Source organism: Scyliorhinus torazame, chromosome 11, assembly GCF_047496885.1.
Source record: "Scyliorhinus torazame isolate Kashiwa2021f chromosome 11, sScyTor2.1, whole genome shotgun sequence".
Lineage (NCBI taxonomy): Eukaryota > Metazoa > Chordata > Chondrichthyes > Carcharhiniformes > Scyliorhinidae > Scyliorhinus > Scyliorhinus torazame.
The window spans coordinates 169,377,924-169,390,725 of record NC_092717.1 but is presented as its reverse complement, the minus strand read 5'-3'; the positions used below and the strand labels follow the sequence as shown (position 1 = coordinate 169,390,725).

Sequence of the window (12,802 nt, the reverse complement as noted above, 5' to 3'; positions counted from 1 at the left end):
AGCAAACCTGGAAGAAAAATTTATAGCTGGCATTTGAAAATTGGGAGAATATCTCTTGTCACCTCTATCACACCAAAGGCCCACCTGATACAATTTTCAGGTTGACCTGTAAATGGATGAACAGTTTGCCTAGCTGTAACTAGCATAAGGTTGTGTAAATATTGTAGACCTATGACGAATGCAGGACCCAACAGCAAAATTCAAGTGTAAACGGGCGGAGCATACACTGTGCACATTTCCAGAGGAACATGCTAAAGAAAAGTAAGCTTCCATGATTGTTTCCCCCACCTGGGGTCTGTGAACTGCATCAGGATACTCACAAATTGCTGGTCACATGGGATCCATGTCTCATGCTTGCATGAATGGCGAGGTGGAATGATTGCATCACTGATTTCATGCCTTTTGGGTAGAAGTTGAGTTTTTCCAAACTACATATCATCGCCCCTTTGTAACATAACAAAAAGATATCCACAAGTGATAACTAATGAGAATTTGCACACTCTGCCAACCATTGCCTATTCTTTAGATATTCATTGTGTATCCCAGCTTTCATATTTTTCCTAAAGGTCACTGCAGTATATTTATATGTTTATGTTAGGGGTATATCAGTAGTACCTTGTTCATTTCAGCAATTGCTTCTAAAATGGGCTGTCTCATATCAAACAACCGCACAACCTCAAACAAACCATTGTTTGCAACAAACTACCCAGCCTTCAGAACAGTGACCACGACACCACACAACCCTGCCATGGCAATCTCTGCAAGATGTGCCAGATCATCGACATGGGTACCACCATTACACGTGAGAACACCACCCACCAGGTACGCGGTACATACTCGTGCGACTCGGCCAACGTTGTCTACCTCATACGCTGCAGGAAAGGATGTCCCGAAGCATGGTACATTGGCGAGACCATGCAGACACTGCGACAACGAATGAACGGACATCGCGCGACAATCACCAGGCAGGAATGTTCCCTTCCAGTCGGGGAACACTTCAGCAGTCAAGGGCATTCAACCTCTGATCTCCGGGTAAGCGTTCTCCAAGGCGGCCTTCAGGTCGCGCAACAACGCAGAATCGCCGAGCAGAAGCTTATAGCCAAGTTCCGCACACATGAGTGCGGCCTCAACCGGGACCTGGGATTCATGTCGCATTACATTTATCCCCCACCATCTGGCCTGCGAAATCCTACCAACTGTCCTGGCTTGACACAATTCACACCTCTTTAACGTGGGGTTACCCCATCTCTGGATCTGTAAAGATTTAATCACCTGCTAATGCTCGCATTCCAAGCATTGTCTGGCATCTTTGAATCTGTCTATATATATATGTTTCTGGAACATACCTCTTCATTCACCTGAGGAAGGAGCAGCGCTCCGAAAGCTAGTGACATCGAAACAAACCTGTTGGACTTTAACCTGGTGTTGTAAGACTTCTTACTGTACTCATATCTTTTAAACAGCTCTTGCATAATCACAACACTTATTTAGTGCCTTTAATGCAGAAAAACATCCTTTCATAAAGTCATAAATAAAAATGGATGCTGTCAAAAAAAAAAAAGATTCGGAGTAAGCAGAAATGTGGGACTCAATTCAACAGGAAAAAGGTTAAAGTTCACCTTAGGGCACATTTGGCGGGGTGTTTCGTGGTGGCAGCAGGTCCGTTTTTTGACCCTCTATGCACCGGCACTTTGCTGTTTTCCTTGAGCCCAGGAGAGTTTCTCCCCGACGAGGCCACACTTTAGTTGATTTCCTGCTGGAGAGCTCAGCAGGAATGGCTCTTTGTAGATCTGGGTGCCATTTCGAACAGCAGCCCTGATCGCTGCACGTCCCCCCCCCCCGCCTTCACACCCCCCCCCCCACATACTTCTCAAGGCCCCTTGGACCCCCTCACCCTCCCTCAAATGGGCAAGGCTCTCTCAGGCCAGACCCTTAGCAGTACCAAGCTGGCACTTGGGCACCCTGCCCTGTCCATGACAACCTGGGATCTCTAATGGTCTGCGAGACACCCCAAGGTACCATCGTGCCTGGTGTACATTTGTGTAAACCAGTGCTAAGCAGGGCTCTGGCAAGGTCTTGTAGATGTGGCCGCTGACTTCCGGGCACTGGGTACAAATGGCATCTAGGTATTTAAATGAGCCGAACTAATCATTTAAATATGCAGATCTGGATCACACCCAGCGAGGGTGAGATCCAGATTGTGCCGAGTGGAGTGAGTTGGGTGACTTGCGATCGGCCCGGCATGGAGCCTGATTTGGGGCTCTTGCGAGATTCAGCCAATGTGCCCAGATCTGCGCTGTGCGCAACTCAGTGGCTAAATCATGCCTGTAGTTAAAGATGTAGATTTGAGTTTCAAAAGAACCTTAAAGGAGCAGATGGAGGTTGAAAAACAGTAATGTTTATGAAGCGGAATCCAGGTTGTGATAATATCCAGGCGTCCAACAGTGGTGGGGTGAAGAGAGGACTGTGATGGACAAGGGAATGAAGTCAGAAGAATAGAGTACTTTGGGAGAACGATGTAGGGTGTGAGAAGAGATGGCAGAGCTGGGGGAAGCCAAATCCAAGAGGAAATTTAAACACAAGGATGCATATTTTAAATTTGTGGCACTGGGGGACTGGGGTTAATGAAGGTCAATCCTGTGGACAGGAGTGCCAATTGATCTGAATTGTAGAGCTGTCACATCTAAGAGAGAATGGGATGCTATTCTAGAAAGCCCAAGAAATGCTAAAATTTTAATTTAGAATGCATGGTGGCACCGTGCTTAGCATTGCTGCCTCACAGTGCCAGAGACCCAGGTTCAATTCCAAACTTGGGTGACTGTGTTTGTACGTTCTCCCCATGTCTGCGTGGGTTTCCTCCGGGTGCTCCGGTTTCCTCCCACAGTCCAAAGATGTGCAGGTTAGGCGGATTGGCCATGCTAAATTTCCCCTTAGTGTCCAGAAATATGCAGGTTAGGAGGGGTGGCGAGGATAGGGTGGGGGAGTGGACCTAGGTAGGGTGCTCTTTCAGAGGGTCGATGTAGACTCAATGGGCCAAATCGCCTCTTTCTGCACTGTAGCAATTGGATGGGGAAAATGCTTGAATCTATCATCAAGGATGAAGTTGCGAGACATCTGGATAGAAATTGTCCAATTGGGCAGACACAGCATGGGTTCATGAAAGGCAGGTCATGTTTAACTAATTTATTGGAATTCTTTGAGGACATTACAAGTGCGGTGGACAATGGGGAACCGGTAGATATGGTGTATCTGGATTTCTCGAAGGCATTCAACAAGGTGCCACACAAAAGGCTGTTGCAGAACATTAGCATGCATGACATTAGAGGTAATGTATTAGCATGGATAAAGGATTAGTTAACTAATAGAAAGCATAGAGTGGGGATAAATAGGTGTTTTTCTGATTGGCGATCAATGGATAGTGATGTGCCTCAGGGATCAGTTTTGAGACCGCAATTGTTTACAATTTGCATTGATGATTTTGAGTTGGGGACCAAGTGCAGTGTGCCAAAGTTCACAAATGACACTAAGATGAGTGGTAGAATAAAGTGTGCAGAGGACACTGAAAGTCTGCAGAAGGATATATATAGTTTAATTGAATGGACAAGGGTCTGGCAGATGGAGTATAATGTTGGTAAATGTGAGGTAAATTTGATAGGAATAATAGCAAAATTGGCTATTATTTAAATGGTAAAACAAATTGCAGCGTGCTGATGTGCAGCAGGACCTGGGTGTCCTTGTGCATGAATCGCAAAAGGTTGGTTTGCAGGTGCAGCAGGTAAATAAGAAGGCAAATGGAATTTTGTCCTTCATTGCTAGAGGGATGGAGTTTAAAAATAGGGATGTTATGTTGCAACTGGTTCTGGGTGCTGCTGTGGTCACACCTGGAGTACTGCGTACAGTTTTGGTCTCCTTACCTGGGAAAGAATGTACTGGCAGTGGAGGTGCAGAGGAGATTCACTAGGTTGATTTCTGAGTTGAGAGAATTGGCTTATGAGGAGAGACTGAGTAGACTGGTACTATACTCATTGAAATTTAGAAGAATGAGGGGGATCTGAAAGAAACATAAAATTATGAAGGGAGTAGTTAAGATAGAAGCAGGGAGGTTGTTTCCACTGGCGGGTGAAACTAGAACTAGTCTCAAAATAAGGGGGAGCAGATTTAGGACTGAGTTGAGGAGGAACTTCTTCACCCAAAAGGTTGTAAATCTGTGGAATTCCCTGCCCAGTGAAGCAGTTGAGGATACCTCCTTGGATGTTTTTAAGGCAAAAATAGATAGAATTTTGAACAGTAAAGGAATTAAGGGTTATGATGACTGGGCGGGTAAGTGGAGTTGAGTCCACAAAAAGATCAACTATGATCTTATTGAATGGCAGAGCAGGCTCGAGGGACCAGGTGGCCTACTCCTGCTCCTAGTTCTTATGAATGGTTCATTCTGATGCATTTTCAAAAATGTTAATGAAAACTATAATCTTGCACTCTTTTACACATTACCATTCTCTTCACAACCTCAAGGGTGGATTATATTCTGCCCATAAACTGGGCTCATCATACCATACCTTTCCTCAGCCCTTTGAATTTCTCAAATGTCACTGTTGCCATGCCTATTAGTGTTCCCTGGCATTCATCTGTAGTCTTCATCACAATTCAGTTTATCCACTATGAATTGTCATAGGTGTTGCCATGACAATAGTCATTCTTGAACAATGTTCGGTTGCTTTGGTCATTAGCTAGCTATTTATTCATGGAATAGAAGACCCATCTGTTCCTGAATGAAGTGGCAATACAAATAGGGGTGCATATGGCCACATGACTACTGTCAATGATGTCCTGCACTCTGGGGTATCATAGATGCATAGATATATAGAAGAACAGGAGAAGCCCTTTTGGCCCTTCGAGCCTGCTCTGCCATTCATCACGATCATGGCTGATCATCCAACTCAATAGCCTAATCCTGCTTTCCCCCCATAGCCTTTGATCCCATTCTCCCCAAGTGCTATATCCAGCCGCCTCTTGAATATATTCAAATTTTTAGCATCAACTACTTCCTGTGGAAATGAATTCCACAGGCTCACCACTCTGTGTGAAGAAATGTCTCCTTATCTTTGTCTGAAATAGTTTACCCTGAATCCTCAGGCTGTGACCCCTGGTTCTGGACACACCCATCATTGGTAACATCTTCCCTGCTTCTACCCTGTCTAGTCCTGTTAGAATTTTATAAGTCTCTATGAGATCTCCATTCTTCTGAACTCCAGCGAGAACAATCCCAACCTAGTCCCAACCAATGGCCAACCTTGGGCAGCACGGTAGCATAGTGGATAGCACAATTGCTTCACAGCTCCAGGGTCCCAGGTTCGATTCCGGCTTGGGTCACTGTCTGTGCGGAGTCTGCACGTCCTCCCCGTGTGTGCGTGGGTTTCCTCCGGGTGCTCCGGTTTCCTCCCACAGTCCAAAGATGTGCAGGTTAGGTGGATTGGCCATGCTAAATTGCCCTTAGTGTCCAAAATTGCCCTTAGTGTTGGGTGGGGTTACTGGGTTATGGGGATAGGGTGGAGGTGTGGGCTTGGGTGGGGTGCTCTTTCCAAGTGCCGGTGCAGACTCGATGGGCCGAATGGCCTCCTTCTGCACTGTAAATTGTATTGTATAGTCAATCTCTCCGCATATGACAGTCCCGCCATCCCTGGAGTCAGTCTGGTAAACCTTCGCTGCACTCCCTCAAGAGCAAGAAGATCCTTCCTCAGAGAAGGCGACCAAAACTGCACACAATACTCCAAGTGTGGCCTCACCAAGGCCCTATACAATTGCAGCAACACATCCTTGCTTCTATACTCGAAACCTCTTGCAATGAAGGCCAACATACCATTAGCCTTCTTTACAGCCTGCTGCACCTGCATGCTTACCTTCAGCGAATGGTGCACAAGGACACCCAGGTCCCGTTGCACACTCCCCTCTCCCAATTTACAACCATTCAGGTAGTAATCTGCCTTCCTGTTTTTGCTTCCAAAATGAATAACCTCACACTTATCCAAATTATACTGCATCTGCCATTGGTTTGCTCACTCGCCCAACCTGTCCAGATCTTGCTGTAAGCTCCCTGCATCCTCGTCATAATTCACCCACCCACCTAATTCGGTATCATCTGCAAACTTTGAGATGTTACATTTTGTTCCCTCATCCAAATCATTAATATATATTGTGAATAGCTGGGGTCCCAGCACCGATCCCTGTGGTGCCCCACTGGTTACTGACTGCCAATTTGAAAAGGACCCATTAATCCCTACTCTTTGTTTCCTCTCTGCCAACCAGTTTTCTATCCACCTTAATGCATTTCCCCCAATCCCATGCGCTTTAATTTTGCACAATAATCTCTTATGCGGGACTTTGTCGAACACCTTCTGAAAGTCCAAATATACATCTTTGAACATAGAACACAGAATTTTACAGTGCAGAAGGAGGCCATTCGGCCCATCACGCCTGCACTGACCCTTGGAAAGAGCACCCCACTTAAGCCCACAACTCCGTCCCATACCCGTAACCCAGTAGCCCCATGCAACCCCTTTGGACACTAAGGGCAATTTAGCATGGCCAATCCACCTAACCTGCACGTCTTTGGACTGTGGGAGGAAACCGGAGTTCCCGGAGGAAACCCACGCAGACACGAGGAGAACGTGCAGACTCCGCACAGACAGTGACCCAAGCCGGGAATCGAACCTGGGACCCTGGCGCTGTGAAGCGACAATGCTAACCACTGTGCTATCGTGCCGCCCTATCATACATCGACTGGCTCCCCCTTGTCGACTTTACTGGTTACCTCTTCAAGGAATTCCAACAGATTTGTCAAGCATGATTTTCCCACCATAAACCCATGCTGACTCTGACTGATCCTGCCATTGCTTTCTAAATGTTCCGCTATAAAGTCCTTGATAATGGATTCAAGCATTTTCCCCACTACCGATGTTAGGCTTACTGGTCTATAATTCCTTGCTTTCTCTCTACCTCCCTTTTTGAATATCGGAGTGACGTGAGCTACCCTCCAATCTGCAGGGACAGTTCCAGAGTCTATAGAATCCCGGAAGGTGACCACCAATGTATCCATTATTTCCAGAGCCACCTCCTTAAGCACTCTGGGATGCAGATTCTCAGGCCCTGGGGATTTATCAGCCTTCAATCCCATCAGTTTTCCCAGCACCATTTCTCTACTAATGTTGATCTCCCTCAGTTCTTCCCTCTCACTAAACCTTTAATTCTCCAATAGTTATGGGATCTGATTTTTGTCCTCATTTGTGAAGACAGAACCAAAGTATGTATTCAATTGCTCAACCATTTCTTTGTCCGTTATTATGCATTCTCTGTTTCTATCTGTAGTGGGCCTACATTTCTCTTTCCCAATCTCTTTCTCTTCACATATCTGTGGAAACTTTTAGTGTCAGTCTTTATGTTCCCTGCAAGCTTCCTTTCGTACTGTACTTTCCACTTCTTAATCAATCCCTTCGTCCTTCTTTGCTGATCCTACCACATGGAAGACTTTTCATGATGTAAACTTCTTTCTAAAAAATAAACTGATGAAATCAGAGACCCTGACAACTAGAGCATTGATATTTTTTGCAATGTAAGTATGTACTGAAAGCTAGGAGATGTGAGAGAAGTCTACCATGGTTATTTAGAATGAGTTTGCTACGTAACAAGTACAACACAATTATTTTCACAGTCACTGACATTGTTCTCTTTGTCCTGGAAAGGATTCCAAAGTTTGACTGCATTGCTCTGTGACATCCTCCTTTGGGAATTATAGGCTGGAATTTACAGGCTGTTCACACCGGCCGGATTCTCAGGTCCCACCAACGGTACACCCCGGCCTTGGGGTTTCCCAGCGATGAGGGTGCATTCAATAGGAAATCCTATTGACATCGGCTTGACCAGAACATCCTGCTAACGGGCCGCCTCCGCCGCCGAAAAACACGCCGTGGGTTGCACAGAAATTCCCACCAAAGTTTCCACATGCAAGCAAACTTAGATGTGTATCGGTATGCCATTCTGGCTTTGTAGACATTGGTGTTCTCGTAAAGATGGATTCTAATTGAACACCTAAGATGAAAATGCACCATTCTGTCATACCTTTTCTGAGCCTCCAATCCTCCATTATCTCCTCCGCAATCTTCAAATAAGAGGGACGATAATAAGAGGCAACAGGGTGACTAGTAACTTGAGATCTATAATGTGCCTGATAGCCTCAGCAAATCCCAATGCAATCAGTCTGAGAGCGTGTATGCAAACTGTGCGTGAGGCTTGTTAGAGTTATGAAAAATATTTAAGATGGTAGCTTCCCATAATGTATCTGGAGCATTGAAGCAGTGCTCTATTCACTGAGCACCCATTTCCACTGGGAACTGAAGGCAGAACCAATAACTCAACAAAAAAATATCTTAAGGTAGCCCTTACCTTTGCCAAAAGCCACAAAAGTTGACTTTGCAGTTCATCCTGAAAACAGCATTACACTGAACCCCAACCATGTCACTGTCATTATCTTCTCCCTTCACTACCTGAAAAACTGACCATATGAAAAATGAAAATTGCTTATTGTCACAAGTAGGGTTCAAATGAAGTTACTGTGAAAAGCCCATATGCCCTCGTTCCCACTTTATCCCTTTACACCAAATGTGCCATATACCAATACAACAATCCCAGTGCTGCAGAAGCCAGCAGCACCTCATATCATCCTATCACTTTCACACAGCTGGTCTCAAGCAACAGCTACACCTGTTTCAAAAGAATTGGAGATGTTGGCATTGGATTGGGGCGAGCACAGGAAGAAGTCTCACAACACCAGGTTAAAGTCCAACAGGTTTGTTTCGAATCACTAGCTTTCAGGTGAATGCTGAGGAAGGAGCTGTGCTCCGAAAGCTAGTGATTCAAAACAAACCTGTTGGACTTTAACCTGATGTAAGACTTCTTACTGTGCTCCAAAGAATTAGGCAGTAACCTCAGGGATACAACAAAAGATGTGTCGTAATATGTGTGTGAAGAGATGGAAAATGCTATGAAACTGTGTATGCTTTCTACAAAGCCAACTTCTGCAATTCCTTGCCTGCATAGTTTAGGAACTTAGAATCATCGATCTGCTTATCAAGAACATTGCTGTTTGACAACAAATTTCTATTGGTGCCATATGAGCTGTAATCCAACACATTTTGCATGGTGAATGAAATAATGCTTCTCTTTCCACCATACAACTGTGCAAATCCTCTGGGTATGGAAGAAGTTATGGAATGGGAGAATAGTAATCCAAGAGTAAAAATTGTAAATTGGGGAAGGACCATTTTTACTAAGCTGAGACGTAATTTGGCAAATATGGGCTTGAAACAGCTACTAAAAGAAAATTCAATGTCAGAACAGTGGGCAGCATTCAAGGGAGAGATAGAGGGTACCGAACAAGCATGTTCCCATGAAGAAGAAGTGAATTCATAAATCAAGATCCCCCTTGTATGTCAAAGAGCATATAAAGTAGGATGAGGCAAAATGAGGTGATTTTAGACGTACAGAGGACTATTCTTCAGAAAGCCTAAAGGAGCAGAGAAAGAAATTAAAAGGAAATTACGAAAGCAAAGAGGGGTAAAAAAAAGAGTTGACAAATAAAATCAAGGAAAATCTAAATATGTTTTATCAATACATAAGGAGCAAAAGAATAACTAAGGAAAAACAATTAGAGAGCAAAAGTGCAAGACGTGGGCATGATCCTTAATGAATATTTCTGTCTTCATAAAAGAGGGAAGTGAAGCCGACATTGTGGTTAATGACAGGATGTGTGAAATATTGGATGGGATAAACATAATATAGAGTTTTAAAAATACATGGGTAGTCCACACCGAGTTGAGCAAAAGAAACAAAGGTTTATTTATAAGGCTTAAGGTACATGGCTCCTGTTGGTACCCAACATGGTCTGAGACGGCCGTTCCCGAACAGGCCGAACTTATATACGATGGCAATGAAGCTCTCCCCACTCCCTTAGTGAGGAAGCTCATATTCCACAAAAGACACAGGGAATACAATCGTTCCCACCCCGTAAGTCCTGTGCAGATACAGGTTATGGCATTCCTCCCTCCCCAATGCCCGAAGGACCCACCATAGGCTGTGGACAAGGAGGAGGAGGAGAAGACACAGAAGAAGTGGAAGGGTGGCGGGGCTCACGGAACATGCTGCATCTAGGCATTGAGTCCGATGGCGCGTATTGCGTCGGGGATCGCCGTTTCCTATCGGAGTGCCGTGGTGGGAGTTCGGCAGGAGGTAGCTGCATAGCAGAGTCCACATCAGAGGCTGCAGAAGGCTGCATTTCCATTTTGGAATCCAAAGAGGTGACATCCCGCATGCCCGTGTCGAGACATTCATGGTCATCATGGTTTGCCGGTCCGAGAGCGGGACTGGACAATCCGGAACAGGTCACACATCAGGAACCTTATGAAGGAGCAGACTCCATGACCGAAGGTGATCCAAATGGCGCTTCAGCAGCTGGCTGCCAACCTGAACCTGGTAGGAGACCAGCCCAGTTTGGCAGAAAACAGTCTCTGAGAGCCACCGAGAACCTACTGTGAAATTGTGGATGAACACTGCATCCTCCGGAACAAAGTGTCGGATGGTTGATGCTGAACAGGGCAGCGTCCCTGTAGCTCCTGGTTATGGCACATCTTTGCCCCGATATCGGGGAACAGCAAGTCAAGGCGGGCATGGAGTCGTCGGCCCATGAGCATCTCAGCCGGGGCCACTCAAGTCACAGCATGGTCCGCTAAGAGAACCGAGACAGCCTCGTCTCCATGGAACCTGAGTATTTTTCCGGAGCCCTCGCTTGAACGTTTGTATGGCCCGCTCAGCCAACCTGTTAGACGCCAAATCTGTTTGCCTTCACGAACGCCGAGAACGCATCACTGGTGAAACAAGCCCCATAATCCTTTCCGAGAACCTCCGGGATGCCATGCGTCGAAAAAGATACACGCAGCTTCTTGATATTCACGCGGGAGCTGATTGCCATCATTCTGTGGACCTCTAACCACTTGGAATGGGCGTCGACCAAAAGAAGAAACATCGAGCTCATGAATGGACCAGCAAAGTCATCATGAACCTGGGCCCAGGGGCGGCCTGGCAACTCTCAGGGACGAAGGGGTGCAGTGGGAGAGTGTCTGGTGCTCCTGGCAAATGAAACATTGTTGAGCACTTTCTCGATGTCCATATCCATTCTTGGCCTCCAGACATAGCTCCGTGCCAACATCTTCATCTTATACACCCCAAGTTGTCCCTTGTGCAGGTTCTTCAAGACGAGCTCTTGACCCTTCGGACCACAATCCACATATCCCACAGTGGAATACCATCTCCCACACTCAGTTCGGACACCCTGGAGGAGAAGGCTTTCAGTTCCCCTGGCAGCTGAGAATACTGGCCACGAAACACTATCAGATATTGCATCTTGGCAAGTATGGGGTCCATCTGAGTCCAGTCGCGGGTATACGATCCGGTGACTGTCAGGTAGTCTATGAAATTCAAAACAGCAATGAATTCATCCACCAGAGAAAGGGGCCAGAGCCTCGGCTCCGGCTCCATGCATCAGCGTGCGCAATGTGGGTCCCTGGCTGATGCTGGAAGGAGTACTCATAGGTTTCCAGCAGTAAGACCCTACACTGGATCTGCGCCGATGCAATAGGTAGGATCGCCTTGTTCTCTCAAAAAAGGCCAAGCAAGGGCTTATGGCCCGTCCCAATGGTGGTTGCACACCCCTCCCCCCCCACCCTAGGGTTACTGCTGCTGCTGACCTTCTAACGCTCCGCAAGATAGTCTAGGAATGGTTGCCAGCGCCTGAAGAACCCCTGCACAGACCCTCGTAAGGCAAACTTTATCCTCTCCAGCTTAATGAACTCTGCCATGTCATTTATCCAGGCTTCCACACTGCGGGGCTTTGCGTCCTTCCATAATAACAAGATCCTCCGCCGGGCTACCAGGGACGCAAAAGCCAGGATACCGGCCTCTTTCGCCTCCTGCACTCCCGGCTCGTCCGTTACCCCAAATAATGCCAACCCCCAACTCGGCTTGACCTGGACTTTCATCACCTTGGTCATAGTCCTCGCAAGACCCCTCCAAAACCCCTCCAGTGCCGGGCACGACCAGAACATGGGGACGTGATTTGCCGGACTCCCCGAGCACCTCCCACACCTGTCCTCCACCCCAAAGAACCTACTCATCCTCGCCCCTGTCATATGCGCTCTGTGAACAACCTTGAATTGTATTAGGCTAAGCCTGGCGCAAGAGGAGGAAGAATTAACCTTACTCAGGGCATCAGCCCACAGACCCTCATCTATCTCCTCCCCAAGCTCCTCCTCCCACTTGCCCTTTACCACGGCCTCCTCCTCTTCTTTCAGCTCCTGGTAGATCGCCGAGACCCTGCCCTCTCCAACCCATACACCTGAAATCACCCTGTCCTGGGTCCCCTGTGCCGGGAGCAGCGGGAATTCCCTCACCTGCCATCTCACAACGCCCTCACTTGCATATACCTGAAAGCATTCCCCGGGGGTAACCCAAACTTCTCCTCCAGCACCCCTAGGCTCGCAAACATCCCATCTGTGAACAGGTCCCCTATTCTCCTAATCCCTGCCCGATGCGAGCTCCGAAATCCCCCATCCATCCTTCCCGGGACGAACCGATGATTCTCCCGAATCGGGGACCCAACCGAGACTCCCACCTCGCCCTTGTGTCGCCTCCACTGCCCCCAGATCTTCAGCGTTGCCGCTACCACTGGACTCATGGTGTATCTTGTCGGCGAGAGCGG

At 47.0% G+C, this 12,802-nt stretch overlaps 1 protein-coding gene across 1 annotated transcript in view; it reads right to left on the bottom strand.

Annotated features, from left to right (window-relative positions):
- Positions 1 to 12,802, bottom strand: part of necab1 (N-terminal EF-hand calcium binding protein 1) — a 362,049-nt gene that overhangs the window by 46,065 nt on the left and 303,182 nt on the right. The window lies entirely within an intron of this gene.